The sequence below is a fragment of the Cebidichthys violaceus genome, unplaced genomic scaffold (genome assembly GCF_023349555.1).
Source record: "Cebidichthys violaceus isolate CVI_PGR_0920_01 unplaced genomic scaffold, fCebVio1.0.p SCAF_16, whole genome shotgun sequence".
NCBI classification, from domain to species: domain Eukaryota; kingdom Metazoa; phylum Chordata; class Actinopteri; order Perciformes; family Stichaeidae; genus Cebidichthys; species Cebidichthys violaceus.
In genome coordinates this window covers 8431198-8450778 of record NW_027176329.1, presented here as the reverse complement: position 1 = coordinate 8450778, position 19581 = coordinate 8431198, and positions in this window count along the sequence as shown.

The window sequence follows — 19581 nt, the reverse complement described above, 5'->3', positions numbered from 1 at the left end:
TCTTTCCCTTCACCACAGGACCCCCACCACTAGGCCGCGAGTCTCTGCCACAGCCATCTGACAGGGAAATGTTGGGTAAGGAGGAGGAGGGGAAGAAACAGAGAGAAGAAAGGCCAAAATGAGAGAATAATTCGAGCAGATTTGAGGCTGAGAAAAGAGAAAAAGCAGCCAAAGAATATTGCACAGGGAGATACATGGAAGGAAAATGTACAGTTGAGTGGTTGCTGCGGTGTGTTGGTTTCGTATTTGTGCGAGCTTGTGTATCAGATTGACTGTGTGTGTTTAATGGAACCTCTGCGCAGCTGGGGAAACCCATCGTGTTGATGTAACAGCACAGATCTCAGGCAAAAGCAATACTGAGGTTACCGTGCCTGTGTGTGTGTGTGTGTGTGTGTGTGTGTGTGTGTGTGTGTGCCGAGGCGTGTGCATCTACTGTATGTGTACGTTTGCAAGGGTTACAATGTGGTGTGCTGATTTTTGCTGGTTCCACAGTGATTGGTTTCCATCACGCGTCCGAGGGCTAAACCATCGACAGCACTCCCTCCTTCCCAGCAACCTGACTTCTTTTCATTTTTCAATTTCACTTTCATCAACCGCTGCCGCCTGTTTTTTCATTTTTCTATTTCCAGCCGATGACAGAAAGCGTGTGAAGTGTGAAATTAGAAAGAGCGTGTGTAAATAATGGCGTGTAACGCAGAGAACACACACGTGAAGAAACACGTATGAACACACACTGTTGCATAAGCCATGAGACAAAACTCATTACCTTCAAACTGAGCAATGGGAAAAAGTGAACCGAATGCATAGACTCAATTCCAAATGACATAATTACATACAGGAGATGATAATGGGAATTCTTGTTCTTTGATTTTATCAAGTGGGAATTCAGAATATTGTGCAAATCATACAAAAAGAGCCCTGTGTTACTTTATGCCACTGCCTGAGACATTATGAGCAGAGTTTAATTGTGTTATTCTGTCCTTTTGGGCTCTCTGTGAAGAAGCCTGTGTTCTATGTCGCTCTTTGGCGCACACACACACACATACATGCACACACACTCTCTCTCTCTCACACACACACACACACACACACACACACACACACACACACACACACACACACACACACACACACACACACACACACACATCTTGTTCCCCCACCTGGGTTTAACTGTCTGACAGAGTGAGATGTTGGCGCAGTGGAGGACTGGAGAAGGAGGTCAGGGGCGCAAGGGCAGTCAGGTCCCTCAGACGTCCATCAAAATGACAGGTACCCCGGCTTTAAAACTCCCCGACCCACCCCAAAACCTGGTTTCCCCCCCTTTTTTTTTAAAACTCACATACACACACACTGAAATAACAGGCCTAAAAAGTAGCCCCGCAGCGAAGGAGACCAGCTCTCCGCAATTAGGACATTCTGCGGCCATGAAATCATTCTGAAAATTAGCTCCAGGAAGCAATAGGAGGGAGACAGAGTCCTAAAGAGAGACAAAAAGAAAGGAAAAAAATGAGAGTGAAAGAAAAAGGGTGAAGTTAAGAAAGAAAGAAAGTGTTCTGGACCTCCTCAGCAGTCAAACGAACAGGCCACATGTGCTGGCAAGGCGAGAATGAAGGAATTTAGAATTATCCCAGATAATGACGGCTGTTAAGATTAACAATTAATCCTCTGGCCTCATGACATGTTAGATTTGGATCTGGGGAAACAGCTCTAAAATGTGCAAAAGGGCTTCAACAAGGACTCAGTCAGCTAAAAACTGTGTGTGTGTGTGCGTGTGTGTGTGTGCGTGTGCATGTGCTTCCGATGGCTGACAGTGTCCAGGCCCGAGGTCCTGACAGGAGAAGGAACCAGGGTTCGGATCTCAGCTTCGGACCGAAGAGACCTGCTCTATGTTCTCCATTCGTCTTGGACATGGCAACAACAACGTCTGTTCCATTTTCTGCAGATCTGTAGCTCTCCTGTCGCCGCTGGTTTACCCTGCTGTGACCTTCTGCCATTACACAAACAGCATCTGCCAGCGATCAGCCTCCGACAAGCCCTAAGTAACACTGGGACAACATTAGCCAGTGCCACCACAACCCTCAGGTCATGCTGTCTCTTAAGCTAAGCATTTGAGAGATAGACTTGGGGATCACTTGCTGCTGGCTATTTCTACTAACTTTAGAATAAATGGATGTGTGTGAGCCCAGCTGTGGGTTGTTAGTAGCGAACTCAGTTCAGTGAGACAGGGGCAACATATGGTTGGATGAAACGATTGAGAGTTGAAAGGAAGAGGTGTAAATCGCAATAAGGGAAGACAGAGAAAAGCCTTCGGAACGGGGGAAATGTGGAAGAATTGCAGAGCACAGCACGGACATGGTCCAAAGCTGAACTTTTCCACCATCCTAATCCAGCAGTATCCCGCCAAGACACAAAGGATCAAATCAAAATAGACACACACAGATAAATGGCAGCTTCGTAGTGACGTGGCATATGGGCATGTGTGTGTGTGTGTGTGTGTGTGTGTGTGTGTGTGTGGGGGGGGGGGGGGGGTCTGCCTGTTCATGCATCACTTGGATTGTGCAAATGCAAAACCAGTCTGCGTTCATTTCTACCTCAACATGTTCTTCAAACTCCAGATTTTTCCCATGCAGCTCTGCTCACCTTGGACGGAAAAAGGGAGGACGTGTGGTTCCAGGGATCTGTAATTCAGATCTTGTATCGTTAACAACATGTGTTTTTCTCGACATGGGGAAAGTCTGACAGTCGAGCGAGGATCACGCAATCGGTGCTAATCAAGTGATGGGAGAGGTTGGGAATTCCTTCTGAGGCAGACAATGGAGCCAGCAGGGTGTTTTTGTGGTATCCGGAGCAGCAGGCATTGGGAAATCAAGTTCAGCTGAGCAGTTCCACACACACAACATTATTTGACAAACATTTGGCAAGAGCTGAACCCATCTTGATTAAAGGCTGTATGCTTGTGTGATGCATGTTTCTGCTGATGACAAGTTTCTTTCCTCGTGTTGTTGTAAGCGTGTACGGACATGCATGTCTCCTGTCTGATTAGCATGCTATTTCTTTCAGGTGTCCCTCGTTCTCCTGTTCTTTAATCAGAGCTGAGGCCCCTGTCATAGCCGGAAGGAAACCCTGTTCCAGGAAGTGCCTGCCTGATACTGCACAGCTGGCCTCGCTGTGCCCTCAGTGCCAATCAGACATCTATTAATCTGAGGAAAAGGAAAACCGCCATTCCCATCCTCAGTCATTCCCAAATCTAGTTATTGTCGAATCCTGTTCTTAACAGGAGGTGTGGTCTTTTGTGTGTTTGTTTTGAGCTCAGTGATTGACATCTTGTCGATGGGTGTGACAGAAACACACACCGGTTACAGTCCATGACTCAACACCCCTGCATAAAATTTTCTGAGGAATGTTCTTTTTTTCTTACACACAAGTCAAACTCGAGTTGCATCTAAAGTGCACCATGGGTCATTGAGCCCTCACTCAGGCGCTGAGTGATGATGTCATGCTTAGGAAACCACCATTGGGACAGCAGGAAGGAAAATAAGAGCTGTAGCATGAAATGAGGGGAAAAGACAGAGATTGGAGGCGACGGTTGTGATGTGAAGGAGGGCGCATTGGCTGAGAGTGTGCAGTGCGGTTGCTGGCAGGCTGAGGGTTTTTAATAAACAGCCTGTTGAAACATGACAGGAATATTGGGTGAAATCATGGTTGTTTTACTGTGATGACTGCAGTGACTCCCTGGACCTGGGACACAAAGCAGACTAGGACAGGGCAAAAGCCAGAATGTCAGTTTTTATGATTGCCAGTGGAGACACATTTGGTTCTGATGCCTTTCGACAAACTGGTGTGTTCAGTTCTGAGTAAGAAAGACCCTCCAGAACACCAAATAGGACATTTTTGTATATCAAGAGTCAGCTTGTCAGATCGTAGACCAGCAACCCTCTTCCGACAATATTCTAAACAACCTTTCTAAAACTGACAATCCACTGTACGCAGCGATTGGTCAGGTGTGCGGAAGTGATACAGGCAGGATTTGAACTTTTTCATTCTTCCCACAAAGCCTTCCATCAGTATTTGTTTGTACAAACAAGTGTGACACCATTCATTTCATGGGCAAAAGAGTGTACGAAAGTGTGCACCACTATCACTCTTTAAACAATGTCTACAGCTCTAGGACGACAGGTTTTTCACGCCTTTGAGTTTGAACTTACAAAACAGCAGTAAACATTGGCCTTCAGAAGAGGTCAGACAACACATCATACAAACTAACTGGTTTCAAGTGTTACCTGGCCTTTAGTGATCCTCCAACGTCATTGCTGAATCGTTGAAAAGTTGGCTGAAGTGTGCTCAAATTGACCAAGAAGCACATTTTTGCCTCACTTGTTTTACACAAATGTGGCCACTTAATTGCTTTTGTAATTTATTTCCCCCAAAACAGCCAATGTACTGATTGTACAGATGTTAGCTTTAACTAGCTAGCATCACATGTGCTGACTGTGTATGTGGAGTGAGAGGACTCACCCTCTTAAAACTTACCTCTCTGACCAATCTTTGATTCAGTTCGTGGCCATCTACAACAAATTGTGTCTGTTTGAATCAACTCAGTTTTTCCTATGATATTATGTGTAATCGGACCACCCTAAAAATAAGCTTTCTGTTCACTCTGACCACACCTTGAAGATCTCAGTACGAGCTGCACACATCAGCTTCTACAATTCCTGTAGTCACTCAGTGCCTCTGCCATGCAAATCCTGCAAACATGGAAAACAGAACAAAACAGTCCTCCCCCCATGGCACTAAGTGCTTTCAAAGGCAATTTGGAGGACAGAGAGGATGCTGATGGGAGCAGAAAGCAGCCTTGCCTGCCCTGATCCTTCGACAGACGTATTATGCTGCTGTTAGGGTGAGGGGTGAGAGGTTAGAGGTGAGAGGCGAGGGGGAGGGTGCGTTTCTGCAAGGGAGGGGCTTACCTCCTGATGATGGCTCTCTCCCTCATCCGAGGACCAGCTGCCCCTGACACATACACACACACATATGCTGACATTCATGCATAAGCACACTCTACACATTAACCCACTCAACCTCTGTCCCCCCCAAGCTCCAATCACTTCTCTTTATTTTCAACAAACACTTCTTCACCATTTGATGCCAACATTATTCACCTCTTTTTTTCATGCAGGTGCTCGATGTCTTTGCTAAATCTGTCCTGCAGTCACAGTTTGATGTTTACCCAATCCGCTGCTCTCTCTATGATCGTTGACAGGTTTTAGTATAAAAGCACTAGTCTCAGTTTGATCATGTCGCTAAATCACAATGGCACTTGAGTTGCAGCTAATAAGAGCTGTTTTTGGTGCGACTGCAGAGCACCATGGTGCTGCGACGTCGCACGAGCAGCAACGGGTGCTGAAAGCCTGTGAGAGGTAAAGGCCTACGGGGCAGATGTTAAACACACTGTGACTGAAGGGAGACAGGGCGAGAGACAGGGCTACTGTCAGAGCCCGACCGCAGCACAAAACTAAAAAAAAAACCATACAGCACCTGCCATGGAGAACAAAAAAGATGCTGGGTGAAATGATTTTGTTGATTTAAAGAGAATGTGTTCATCTTTCAAGATCAGGCCTCAAAGTGTGAAACATCTGCACGGTGAATCAAATCTAATCACGCTGTGATCAAAGATCTCACATCTCTGGGAAAGGGATTGCATGCATTTGGCAAAGAGGCCACGTTCTCCATTTCTTTCCCGGGTGGTGCGATGTAGGTCTGAGCCGTCAAGGTGATGGAAATGAGCACAGGCGCTGATCTGCAGGCCCGATCGACACGTGTGCTGGCCCGTGAGTGCTCCGAAAATCTCCCCTTCTCCATCTCTGTCATCTCGTCTCTCCCATGGTTTCCTCCCATGGTTTATTATTACAGTGTAATAGCTTCCATCTGCCTGTCAAGCCACCGGGTAGACCGAGATCAGGAACAAAAGACAGTGAGAGCCAGAAAGACAGAAAGAAGGGCAGAAGGGATTTTTCTCTCCAATACAAACACATGGGGGGGCCCTCCCTTCTCCTCCTCTCAAAGTCCCTGATCAGACCAAGTCAAAATGCTGCAAGTCACTTTACTCTTTCTGTCCGGGATATTATAATTCAGCATGACTTCTGGACAGCTTCATGCACAATTAGGAATTCAGCGGCTCTGGGCAAGAAAATGTGATTCAAATTAGTGCTGTATTACATTACTGTTTACTTATGATCTCTCCTGCCATCTAACACCCTCTCAGTTTCTCTTTGAGGTTGTTTTGTGTGTGTATATATATATGTGTGTGTGTGTGTGTGTGTGTGTGTGTGTGTGTGTGTGTGTTTGGACGCATGAAAGAACTTACATGTATGATTTGTACACATACCCAGCAGGAATTTATTTGTATAAGGATGAAGTTTGCAATTTGAATTCCTAAAAAACTCACAGCATTGTCCAGGAAGTTGTAGCCAGAAACACAAACACATAAAAACTTGTTATGTAGTTCTCCTCCCAAATCACACGGCAATGACCGGTAGCAATCAGCTGTGTTACAAACAAGCGTTTGATGTGTACATCTTGGGTCAGCGGAGGGGCGAGGGAATACTCACTCACAAACCACACAGGGCCCCTAGTCCTCTGATCTTGAATCAGATTAGCCCATCGCCCCAATTACAGCCAATCAAAGCCAATTAAATCCAATTATGACCAATTATGGATAATTAGGATGCCCCAGAGATTGATAGCTCAGAGAGATGGGGCAGCAGGCTGTCACTTTCAAGAAACCATGACAGCCATCGTTTTTCTTTCTTTTCTTTTTTTTGCTTGAGCCGTCCACTCCATCTCTGTCCAACGAAAAGTGCTGGATCTCTTCAAAGGACGCCCGTCAACTTCAAAAAGATGTCACAATCAAGAAATCAACCTAAAAATATAGATAACACAGGACTGCGTCTCCCTTTGGCATGTTTATGACTATTACTTGGAAATTATGGAGGTTCCAACTGAAAACTGGAACACTGAAACGAATGACCAACAATCTGCAGTGTGCTGTTATTAGTGCCAGTTCGAGATGGATTTCCTTGCTGCCTTTCTAAAACGAATGACCACTTTGATTGTCAGGCATTTACCACAAAATAATCCGCTCTTTCGAAAGTTGGGTATTTTGGTTATGTGGTTTGCAAGCTTCATGTAAGAGGAGGCAAAGACCTGCTTTATACCCACTTCTAGACCATTTCGATACTTAAAAATGCCACTGTATTTTCTGTAGTTTCCCTATATGTTGAATGTTTTCGCAGTAGTTCAAGCCCTCTCAATGGGTGCTACGGAATGTGTTATTTTATGGCTTTGAGTTTCGGACTGCCAGGGCGTTGATGTTTGACTTGGATTGATGCGTGATATACGGATACAAATTTCCATCTCTTAGACATTGCACAGACATGGAGAAATGTGGAAAATGAAACAGATCTGCAGTTTAAAGTCAAGCTGACATTCTTGAGCTCCACAGGTCCATCGCGTTTGTCCATCAAACCGTGGGGCTGCTGTCAGTCAAAAGGTCAACCTCTGACCACGTCCTGTCCCGCCTCTTGTTATCATTCAGTCCACTTAAGGTAGTTACAGCATAGCCTTTCATTTCAACAATTCTGTTTTCCATTCTGCAGAGCAATTGATGTTATCGTTTTGATTAAAATCACTCCTCAGATATTTGGCTCTAATGGCTGACAGAGAATAATGAGGCCTGTTCGAGAAAAAGTCCAGCCAAGATAAAGTGCAAAGAGTAGTCTTTTGCTGTTTTGAGCATTTTGAAGATAGAAATAATTACTACAAAATACTCACGTAAAAGCTTCCTTCTGTTTCATTTTGTCAGATTTCCGAGATAGTGCCTGCAGGGTTTTCTTTTTGCATGGGAGCTGAGCAGGTCTGAATAACCTCAGCCACAAAGCTAAATGGTGACCCAACTTTGGATGAACCCCATCATTGTTCATTAGATGAAATTCCAGGTGTTTTTTTTTCATCAGTCTTTCTATGTCTTTCTTTTGTGTTATGTAAGTATATCAATGTGTGTTTGGGGGCTTGAGTTCAAAGGAAACGTGGAGGATAAACAAGCAGACTTGCAGAACCATAGAAGGCTCTGCAGTGACTGCCCGGTTTAGATTGACTCTGCCTTGGTTTATTTGTCTACGTCATTGAGATAAACATCACAGCAACCCTTCGACAAGAAAAATGAACCTGCCAGAGGATGAAGGCTCACACTGGTGAGCAGAAAGCACTCACACATGTATGTGTGTACATGCTCAGATGTAAAAATGCACCCCAAAACACACACGCTCTCTCTTTATTTTACACACACATTCCTTCATGCCCTCCCCGGGCCCTGCCATGAAGAGACCTCTGTAAGAGCTGTCAGTCAATGCCGGTCACCATGGAAGTGACTCAAGCTCGTTACAAAGGCCCTTAAGAGTTTCTCACATGGCAATAGGGAAGGCACACAGAGAGAAACAACAAAGAAGAAGACAGAAACAGACAACGAGAGACTCACCGGGAGACACGCCAAAGCTCGCGAGGCACAGATATTGACTGACTGAGCGAGTGAGATGCTACGTAGATGAAGATGGATTGAAAGGACGTGATGGACAAATGAGACAGAAACATGTTGAGATAAAGAGGTTGGGAGGCAGAGTTGAAGTTGAGAAAAAGCTGGAGAGGGAGAGACAGAGTGGGGATGCATGATTTACCATTGCCTCCATTGCTAGCCTCATTAAACACGGTTGGACACCCCTTCACTAACAGTCACACACTCTCACACACACACACACACACACACACACACACACACACACACACACACACACACCTACACTTATACACACACACACACATTAAAATATATAAAAACTAAAAGACACAAATATATGCGCTGCACATGCACAAAACAAATGTTTCCAAGCCTTTTCTGTACATTGCAGGGCTGGAAGGCCAGTGCGGGTGGTGATGCTTGGCTGAGGTGGCAAAAAAAGCCAGAGGGAGCGTGGGACAATGGGTCAAGAGGTGAGGGGTCAACGGGTGCAAAGGGGGCCGGGGCAATGGGCCTATGGCTACGGGGTCAGATGGGTGTGTGGGCCGCGGGCAGAGTGCCAGGCTGAAAAGCACTTGGGTGGGCTTACTGCGGGTCCGATGGTTGAGAGGGGCATGGAGTGGAGGGTAAGGGTGGAGAAACGTACTGGAAGATTTTCTTTGATCAACTGCATCAAAATAACCCACCCATGTATGCAAAAAGATTCTTAGGAGTGGGTCAATGCAAAAGTCTGGGTCGTGAGGACAGGAGAAGAGAAGAGTACACAGGAATGTATGCCCAGTACAAACAGTATGACATGAGGAATATCATCTCCAAACTGTCTCTCTTTCTTCCTCTCAACACACACTCACACAACCCTGACTCAAATTTAAACCACTTTTCACCCCAGTTTTGACTAAGCGACAGAAGTGAGAGGCAGTCAAGCTGCTGCTTAAGACTCAGTGACACACAGTGATAGAAAACAGCACAGAGCAGTGACAGACAGAGTGAAAGGGAGAAAGAGAGGGGAGGAGGAGAGACAGTGAAAAAAGACAGAGGCCTTCAGTGGAAGAGAAAAATACCCAGCAAGAAAGAAAGAAAGAGAGACTTTTCTGAAAGGAGCCTGAGAGGATGAGAGAGAGCCAAAGCGAGAAAGATGAAGGGAGAGGCCAAGAAGAAGGAGAAAGAGCAGAGAGCAGTGCCGAAAAAGAGAAAGAGAGAGAGAGTTAAAAAGATTACTTTCAGGTTCAGAGACGCTCTTTCTGGCTGCTTACTGGCTGTCACTCAGCGCCTGGCTCCTAAGGGGAGGGACGGCTGGCTCTCATTGGTGTCTTTCACCTGTCAATCGGCCTGACAGGTGGACCATAGGGCCCCATGTTGTGGTGCGGAAACTGTCTGTCAGCCACGCAGCAGCTGCACATGACATCATCCAAGATCAGGTTTGGAGCATACATACACAACCTGTGTGTGTGACAAAGAACATACATGTTAAACTATGGAAATGAGATACCATAAACACCTTTTGCCGCCCAGCAACACACACATGTACATCAAGGCGCTCAACTTGACTCCCTGTGGATTGCACATCACAGCCTTGCCAGTCCCCTGGCTGTCCTCCCCTCCGCTTTGCTCCCAAAAAAGCCCTTGTTACTGGCAGGACAACAACCCTGCGACATCAGCACACCAGACCACACACACAAATACACTCACACACACACACACACACACACACACACACACACACACACACACACACACACACACACACACACACACACACAATGCATCTGCACATATGACAGCTGGACAGTTAGACAGCCAAAGAGGAAAGACAGATTTGTGCATACATCGTAGCTGTAATTAGCCACACACACAAACGTAGAGAGAGATAAACCCCGTCTCGCTTACCTACACACACCGACACACACGCACACACATAAGCGCAGAACACACACATAGCTCTGATAGAGAGGGCTTGGCAACGAGACAGCACCCATCTGTTTTGAGCTAATTTAACATGGTCACTAAAACAAAGCAGACAAAAGCCCGTCTTGTGAATAATGATGAAGTGACTGTCAACTGAAAAACACTTCTGGTTCTTCTCGTGTTCGATTCACTCTTTATTGGCCCACGCAGCACAATGCCGCGTTTTCGGTGGGACGTCTGCATGTTTAAAGCCGGTGAGACGTGAGCTCCTGTTGTGCACTTTAATGGCACACAATAAATTTGTGCAATTCACTCTATTGTAATGAAGTTTATTGTCAAGAAGTTCACACTATGAATGGTATCATATTAAAAGTTGTTTCAGTCATGGTTATGTAGGCCTACAGTTCAGATTTTTTTCAAAGTTATGATCATTGTCAAAGCTGACGATTATCATAACATGTGATATACAATATGTACAGTGGTGTAAAGTAACTAAATACATTTACTCATGTACTGTGCTTCATTGCAATTCAGGTTTACTTATTACTACTTTATACCTCTTCTTTGCTATTTTTCAGATGAAAATATTGTACTTTTTATTCCCTTATTACACAGCTATAGTTATAAACTGGGATTCCAATTTTATTCTCTATATATATATATATATATATATATATATATATATATATATATATATATATGATTACTTTATAAGATATGGTACATTGTTTTATGTAACTATAAATGCATTCATACTAGTAGTTCAATAAATCAATAATATAACACTGACTGGGACCATTCTGCATAATGAATACTATGACTTTTGATAAATTATGTATATTTTGTTGCCAATACTTCTTGTGCTTTTACCTGTAATGTCTTTTTGCAAAATGGTATTTCTTATTTTTATATTATTATTTTTGAATTCTAAGTCAATGATCTGAGTACCTCTTCAACCACTGATTATATTGATTAATTACTGGTGGAATGTATCTAAGTATGTTCAGTCAAATGCTGTACAGTGTACATTTCTACTCCACAAATTTCAGAGGCAAATATTGTACTTTTCTCTCCACTACATGTACAACTGCAGCTACAGTGTAGTAAGTTAATTTGATACGTATACAAACAATATATATCACTGTTTTAAATGAAACTGCCCAACAGTATAATATTTACTTCACATTAACCAGCTACAAAAGTGAAGTTCTGGATGAATGTATCAATATTTATGATCCAAAATGTTATATACAATAATATACTTCTCACAGGGAAAGTTTAAATAAATGTTGCTTATAATACATCTACATTAGGTTTTGAATAGCAGACTTATAGTGGAGTATTTCACATTGATGTATTGGTAATTTCACTTCAGCAAAGGATGAGAATAATGAACTTCCTCTGCTACTCAAATCAGGTGACAGTATTGTTATTACTGTATATGCCATGAGATCAGACTTGTACATACAGACAGTCTCACATGTGTGTTCCTGCAGACACACACTACACACGCAAACATACACAACAGATGGGGAAATGGGAACTGTTGAACCATATCATTGTGACAGCTATTATGACGGATGACTGTATCATCTTGGAGAGGAAATCCCTCTCTCTCCTCGCTTCTTCTTCTTCTGAGGTCTGATTACTCACCAGCTTGTCTCGGATGTTTTGTATTGGGGTCAAAAGGCGACATTTCAAAGGTTGCGGAAGAAAATAAAACCATTAGGCACATACATTAAGCAACAAAGATTAAAAGATATTGCCTGGTAAATTACCAACAGGATGTGCACTCAGTTTATCCATCTTTTGATTTTTTTCTTTCAATTTTATTAGACAGACATTTTGACTTTGACATAAATTATTGTTAACCTACACAATGATGTTTCTATTTTTTTTTGGTACATTTTTTGTCCTATATATTTACGCTGGTAATTACAGAGGAAAATGTTTATTGTCTTTGTATAACCCCATTGATCTTCAGTTTACACCAATCAAACACAGGTATGCAGACATCCTTTGTGGAAAACGGGCAGCTCTGCTGAATGTCCTCGCCTCTGTCTGTGATGTGTTGCCTGCTGACAGTTTTGTGCATTGGCGAAAGCAACCAGGAGGCTGTTCAGACACCATGACAGTCCACAGATTCTTTGAATGCCACGCATGGACGCACCAAGGGTTCAGACTCGTTGCCTGGACACTGTTGCTAACAGTTAAATTTAATTTGGATCACATAAGGTTGCTCCTCACAAAAGAACATCCTGCTATTCATATGATGTTATAGGGTGGGTTACTGATATTATCTCTGAATTGTATGTCTTGATGTATCAGCTGAATGAGATCAAGCTGATGACTGTAAATCTGTACTCTTATGGCACTGACCTTTGGAGTAATAAAAATGATATACGGCATGAACAAAACCAGCGATTTCTCCTAAGAACTGCTGAGTGGGAATGTTCCACTGCCGATACATGCAGAGAGCAGCCAGCCTTTTGTACAGCTTTCTCTGTTCCTTTCTTCTTCTCACTCCGTCTCTTTCCTCTCATCTGTTTTTCATCCCTGGTTCCGCAGCTTAAAGCAATGTTGTTATTCCAGATGCCATGGTGCTATATGGAGAACAGACAACACGAATATTTCATTGAAAATATGAAAATATGCCAGCATGCGGATATCATTATGGCAGCCTATGTCATTTAAGGGCCCCCAAAATTACCTCCAGGCCTCATGGAGAAAAATAATAAGTGTGTGTGTGCATGCATGAAGGCTCACATCTCTGCATCCTCTGCATCTGTACAAAACTCAGATGTGCAGATTTCAAACACATGTCTGCCTGTTTCTTGGAAACCTTGATAGCAAATCATATCTAGCGCTAACCCAATTAGCTTTACATCTGGCTTAGAGGCCGAACAACCTGTGACAACGCAGAGATAAATAAAATAAAAAAAAACACAAGACAAACTGACATACACAGTCTCGGAGGCAGAAATGAAGTGCAAGAGCGCCATATACATTCCTCCTACGCTCACTGTTTTATATCACTCAGATTGGTGCAGGGGAGCCAGTCTCCGTGGGGCTCAGTCTCTATCTAAACCTGCCTCCGGTGGGTCCTGAAGGTGCCCCTTTGCCAAATGAGCAGCGTAAAGCATGCCCCAAGGCATGGCCCAAAACGACACCCGAACAGCAAAGCTGTCAGCTTATGAGCCAACACACTAAAACATGAGTGCAGCCGAACCGTTGGGTTTTATAGCCTACAACTCGCAGTCACAAGCCCTCTAATGCCCCGTTTAACAAGCTGAAAATCCTCCATTTATTCCCCCTCCATCTCCCTTTAGGAGCTCCTCCATTACCATTCACAAACAAAGGCGGGCTGAAATATATGGCAGTGAAGGCTAACACTTACGTGCTAGCGTAAATGGTGTTAATGCATGTAGGGAGGTGAGGGAATAGATGGCGCTACGAGTTTGCACTTGTGCATGTTTTCATTTGTGCATACGATGTGCATGCAACAGTGTTTTCCACAATAGGGTTAGCCTCAGCAGGGAGAAACGATTTTCATAATGCAGTTACATCATCAATGGACACTAAATAATATACACTGAAACGGATACTGATGACACTGTTTAAGAATTTTTTTAGGCTGGGTACTTTTTTGTGCAGACCAATTTGTGATTTGTGATATTGGGCTTGATAAAATGTAATTTACTTGACTTGACGTGCAGATGCACAAGTTGTGTGAGTGGATTGCAGCATAAGGGGAGGGAACTGAAGGAGAAGAAGAACAGGGAAGAAAAGTGATAGCGCTGTGGGGTCGGAAAGTTCGGGGGAGGATGGGGGTCACTCTCTCTGCTCTCCCGTCATGAACACAGGAGATTGGATGAAGTCTTCATCAGCGTTACACTCCACCAGTCACAGTCCTGTGAAACCAGCACCGTGTCCCCAGTACACACACACACACCTCCTCTCACTTCAACAATGCTGTCACTCATGGAGGCCGAAGAGACACAGGGAGTGCTCCATCATGGGTGTTAGCTATGGGGATCAGTTGCTTTAAACAACAGAGGAGGGGTGTGCTTTTGCAGCCTATCATTTAACAACTGCAGATAAATACCTTTGAACTTTTGTCTCTATTTATTAGATGTATTTCCCGTTCAAATTGGTTTGTAAGAACAATAATGTAGCATCACTAACAGGACAAATACTCTGGATTGACTGCTTGTAAAATTACCTTCCCTATTTTTATGCATTTAAATCATTTCCAGGTATTTATCATAATTTAGTTTAATTTTAATTTTAGGTTTCACCACTTTCTATTGAAGTGGTGCGTTCTTTACACATTATTTAATTTTACAACACATTATGTGGGGTCCTTTTACCAGCTCTGGTAGAAGAAATTAAATCAATTTTAAATGCACGACACAAAATACCGATGAAAGCCCTGTATTAAGGGGATCTGGCTGGCTGAGTGGTTATACTTTCCAATGAGGTTTTGTTTGTTTGTTTTTTTGTTACTTTTCCACCCTAAAATACGGGGATTGGAAACATGCAAACTATAGTGTCTCAGTGGCCTAACGAACCAGTGGTCTTGGAGTAGGGAAAATGCCCTGCGAGCCAAATTGTTTTCCCCTCATAACACCATCTGTTTTTTCTTAGCCAAGCATGGCAAATCAGGGTCATCAGCATTAATATGCGTGCTTGCTTAATCTGTAAAACCAGCCGTTATAGGGTTATGTGAATTTATCAATACTAAAATTTAACTCACTGTATTCCAAACTTTCCGTTTTAATAAGTGTCAGAGGTGAAGACGTGTGGAATGAAAAATAAAAGCTGGCCCAAATGGTAGTTGTAAAATTTAAATTCCCAGAGGCATGTGGAAATTGAATTCCTTCACAATTTTTAAGGATGAGCAGCAACCCAAAGCACAGACCAGATTAGCCACACTGATCTTACACCAATACACCTCCAAACTATTTTTTGGACCTTGTGTTTATAGCTTTGGGGGGACATGTTTATGTTCCGCGCCGTGACAGGACTAGAATTCTCAAGAGTGCTATGATGTGGACAGGAAACTCTGAATCTCTCTCCCTCACAAACATCGTACACATTTTCCCTCTCCTCACCCAATGCTCTAAAACAACAACTTTGACACGATCTGCGCCGGGTTGCCGGTAACTCGAGAGCAGCCTGCTCGAACACGGAGCGCTGAGGAATCCTGTTGCTGTGAAAGAGGGGCAGTCAAGGAATCAGTCCACACTGAGGCGGGAAGAAATCGATGGGGTGGATGGTATAGGGGGCCTACACAGGACCCACTGGGCCTAGGCCCCTGGTGAGATAGACCCAGGCCATCTGGATAGGGTGGCGGCCAAAGAGGCCGACAGGGGAGCCCAGTGTTTTTGCCACAGAAAAGAGGAGCATTCACCACATGTCCCTTACAGTGGAGATGGAGTGGACTGGGATCTTTGGTGGTAGTGGTGTTGGTAACGTATAGTACAAGTACACAAGCACACACAAGAAATCCTTCTCCCTTCTTATGGTCACAGAAGTGCAGTCAGGCCTCTGTAAACATCTGTCAGCCATTGCCTCCCTCGTCCACCCCACCTCCCCAGACCCCAGCAATTCAGCGTGCCCTTTAACCTTCGACTGAAGAAAGCGCAACTGTGACTTTCTGCCAAAAACTAGCAAAGAGTTCAATCCTCTGACAACTACCTCAAGAGGGGAGAGAGATTTAACTGCGTGTCTGATTATGGATAAATCAGTCTTATCATAACAGCAAATACTTGTTTGGCTCAGGGTTCACAGTCCAGGAAAGAGGACTTTAGAGAGCACAGCTGTACGTTAGTGATTACCAGAGAATGCAGCAAAGTGGAAAACCCTCGGGTTATTCACTCTTTTCAAAGGTTCTTATAGTTAAATACTTGAAAAAACGTCCAAAAGTAAAACATAAGAGATATATTCATCTGAAATACTAGCAGTTAAAGACTTTTAATTGCATATGGCAGCAAGGAAATTCAAGCTGTTGCATTTAATAGACAGACTATATTATCTTTAAATAATGCAAGATTTTCTTTCCTGTTTAGTTAACCAGTAAGTTCAACTAATAAGATTTGTCTGCGGTTTGGACAGTCAAGGCTCTGATCTACCATCATCTCACCCACCCTACCTCCCACAGGAGCCAGACCAGCACCACAGACCCCTGGACACAGAACAGAGCCCTCATCAGCTGCCTCTCTCTGGGGCCTCAGGTTTCCCCTCCATCCCTCCCGCCCTCTCTGCTTCCAGCAGCCCCCACAGGCCTATCCTCCCCACATCAATTACAGCCTATCCCCCGTAGTGCCGGCCCCTCCCTCTGTGACCCCAGGGGTTACAGAGTCAGCGAGGTCAGAGGTTGTTCTCCCCACTGTTACCCCAGGCATCTCTCAGAAGTCTCTGCATCTGAAACCCTGCGGCTCTGCACAACCTTCGCCAAGCCAGGAGACACAGGGATCCCCCTGTTCTAGTCAACAATGGTCTGTTCCAAACGTTACCCCTAAATATAATTTTCTTATGCAATTTTGCATTTGGTAATTATGTTACCACCCATAGGTATCTCCATATTGTCATTCATTTGTAAAGTTACACTGCAACTTTACTTTCTCAGTAATCTTAGATAGATAGATAGATAGATAGATAGATAGATAGATAGATAGATAGATAGATAGATAGATAGATAGATAGATAGATAGATATTAATCCCACGAGGGGAAATTTTTTTGCTACAGCAGCAATTATGTTACAGGTAAATAAAATAACAGAGTACAAATCTTAAATATCAAATGCAAATATCAAATGCACAATATATACAATAAGAATAACAGAGTAAAAAAATCTTGCACTTTTCCCTTTCTGTTTCTATCCAAACATTTTTAGGATTCTACTGTGTAAATTTATGTCGATAGCATGTTGAAAATATGTGTTCTTACTTGGTCACATGCAGTGTGTTTTGTAAATAAAACTAAATTAAATCAAAATGAACAAGAACAACTGAGAGTCCATATACATGTCACTACAGAAGACATTTCAGTTTTACCTTACACAAGGATCAAAAATTTCTGAACCAACTATGTTTCAACCACATCATAAGAATATGAATATGGAAAAAGGCAGCTTGTGGCCATGAAAATCAATCGCTAATGGGGTAAAAGGGTTTACTCACACATCAGTTTCCTGGAAGATACTGGAATATCATGGCTTCCTTGCTGAGAAAAAGTGCGAGTATAATCAATTGTAATGTTTTTACATTTATTTTCTCGTGAGAGGAATGAAAACTATCTTTAATACTAAATGTATGATCTTTGTGGCAATTTCTGTACACTTTAATCTCTTTAAATCTATCATTAATGTTGCCAAACATATAGAAGGAGAAGAATTGCTTTTGAAATCAATTCCACTGATTTTGTTGTAAATCTCATAGTGAATGGCCAACAATGAAGGGATGTAACACACAATCAACCTGGTTAAAAAGCAAGTCGATGAGCTTGATCGTTTCGTTGACCACAGAGTTTTGACGCGGAACTCAGCCTCACTGAGCAGAACCGTATTTCTGTCATAGTACCCAGACCTTGCAGTGTCAATACCAGACACATTATCTCTAATGGGAGAGTCTGAGGGTGGAGGGAAGAGGAGACAGGGAAAGAGAGAGAGAGAGACAGAGAGACACGGAGAGCGTAGAAGCACGGTATCTCTATTGATTAACTGGAAGAGGACCTCCACTCCACCCTCTCCTGTCCAGACATATGGGGTAATAAGGACCACTCTTCTCTACTGCCGTCCCCCCATCTCCTCCTCTTCTCCCCTCACCCTGCTAGAAAGCCTTTTAATCAGCCCCCGGGGGAATACATGGATATGATATGGGAGAAAAAAGGAGGGGAAGCGAGACGGAGGAGAAGGAGATAGGGTGAGAGGAGTCCATAAGTAAAGGAGACACAATAGCTACAGAAACAGAGCGGGTACAGGGAGAAAATGGCGTGATAGGCCTGAAAACAAACATATCCTATAACTAAACATTCATATTACGCACAAAAATGAATACAATTTTTGTCCGTTCACTTTCTTCCTTAAAGTTACACATAAGAATCATTTTCAACTTATTTGTAGCACTGCATATGATGGCGTGCACATACAGTATGTGTGCGTGCGCCAAGCACATCTGAGCTGATATCGTTCCAAAGCTACCAGGTCACCTCATAAAGGATCTGTTTTTCTGCTCGGCCAGGGCCATTTTCCTCTGTTTATGTAGGGCCTTTCTGTTTTCTTTTCCAAGTAGAAGGCTGCCAATCTCTGCGAGCCAGACCAACTTTATCAAGGCGTCCATCTCAGTCTCTGACATCAAATCCACGACTGCTTCTTTTCACATGCTGAAAAAAAGTTTGAAAAGGAAATCTGTCCGCGCCTCACCCCATTGCTGGCCCCTCAGCCTCTGGACTCTTGAGACATGGTGAGAGAAAGGGAAGCAGGGAGGAGAAAGTGAGGAAGAGCTCAGTAAAAATATGTGTGGTTGAAGCAGGTTTGATATTTTCTTTTGTTATTTTGAGTGAGATGACAATAGTTTTATCTCTATTCAGTTGAATAGTAAAGAGCCTTATAGAGCTGCAACATTTCAATTAGTGAACAGGTCCAGTTCCTCAGGCTCCAGTTGAGTTGGAGGAAATAACCTACAGGTCAGTCTTTTTAAAGCACAAAGCTTGGGCGATAGCGCCTCCTAGTGGCCAAAGCTGCGTTAGTATTTTCTGAACAAAATGATTGCTTTGCAAAATATTATCACATGAGACACTGACAAAGTTTGGAGTTGTTGCGTCTTACATGGCTTAGTATGGTATTAAAAACAGCTTTCATACATTACTGTCAATAGAAGATGTATTACTGCTGCTTGAATAAAGAGGAAACCCTGCTAACTAGACTAACACAAAGCAGTCCGTTTCTTGCAGACCGGTGGGACACATAATATAGAAGAGGTCTGTCTGCCCAGTCCATCAGCATTAAAACAAAACCTGTATTGAAAAGTAAAAAGAATAAAACCCTGAAAATAGCAATGTATTTTCATTATTACAACCCAATTTGCAGAGGGCCAGCCCGAT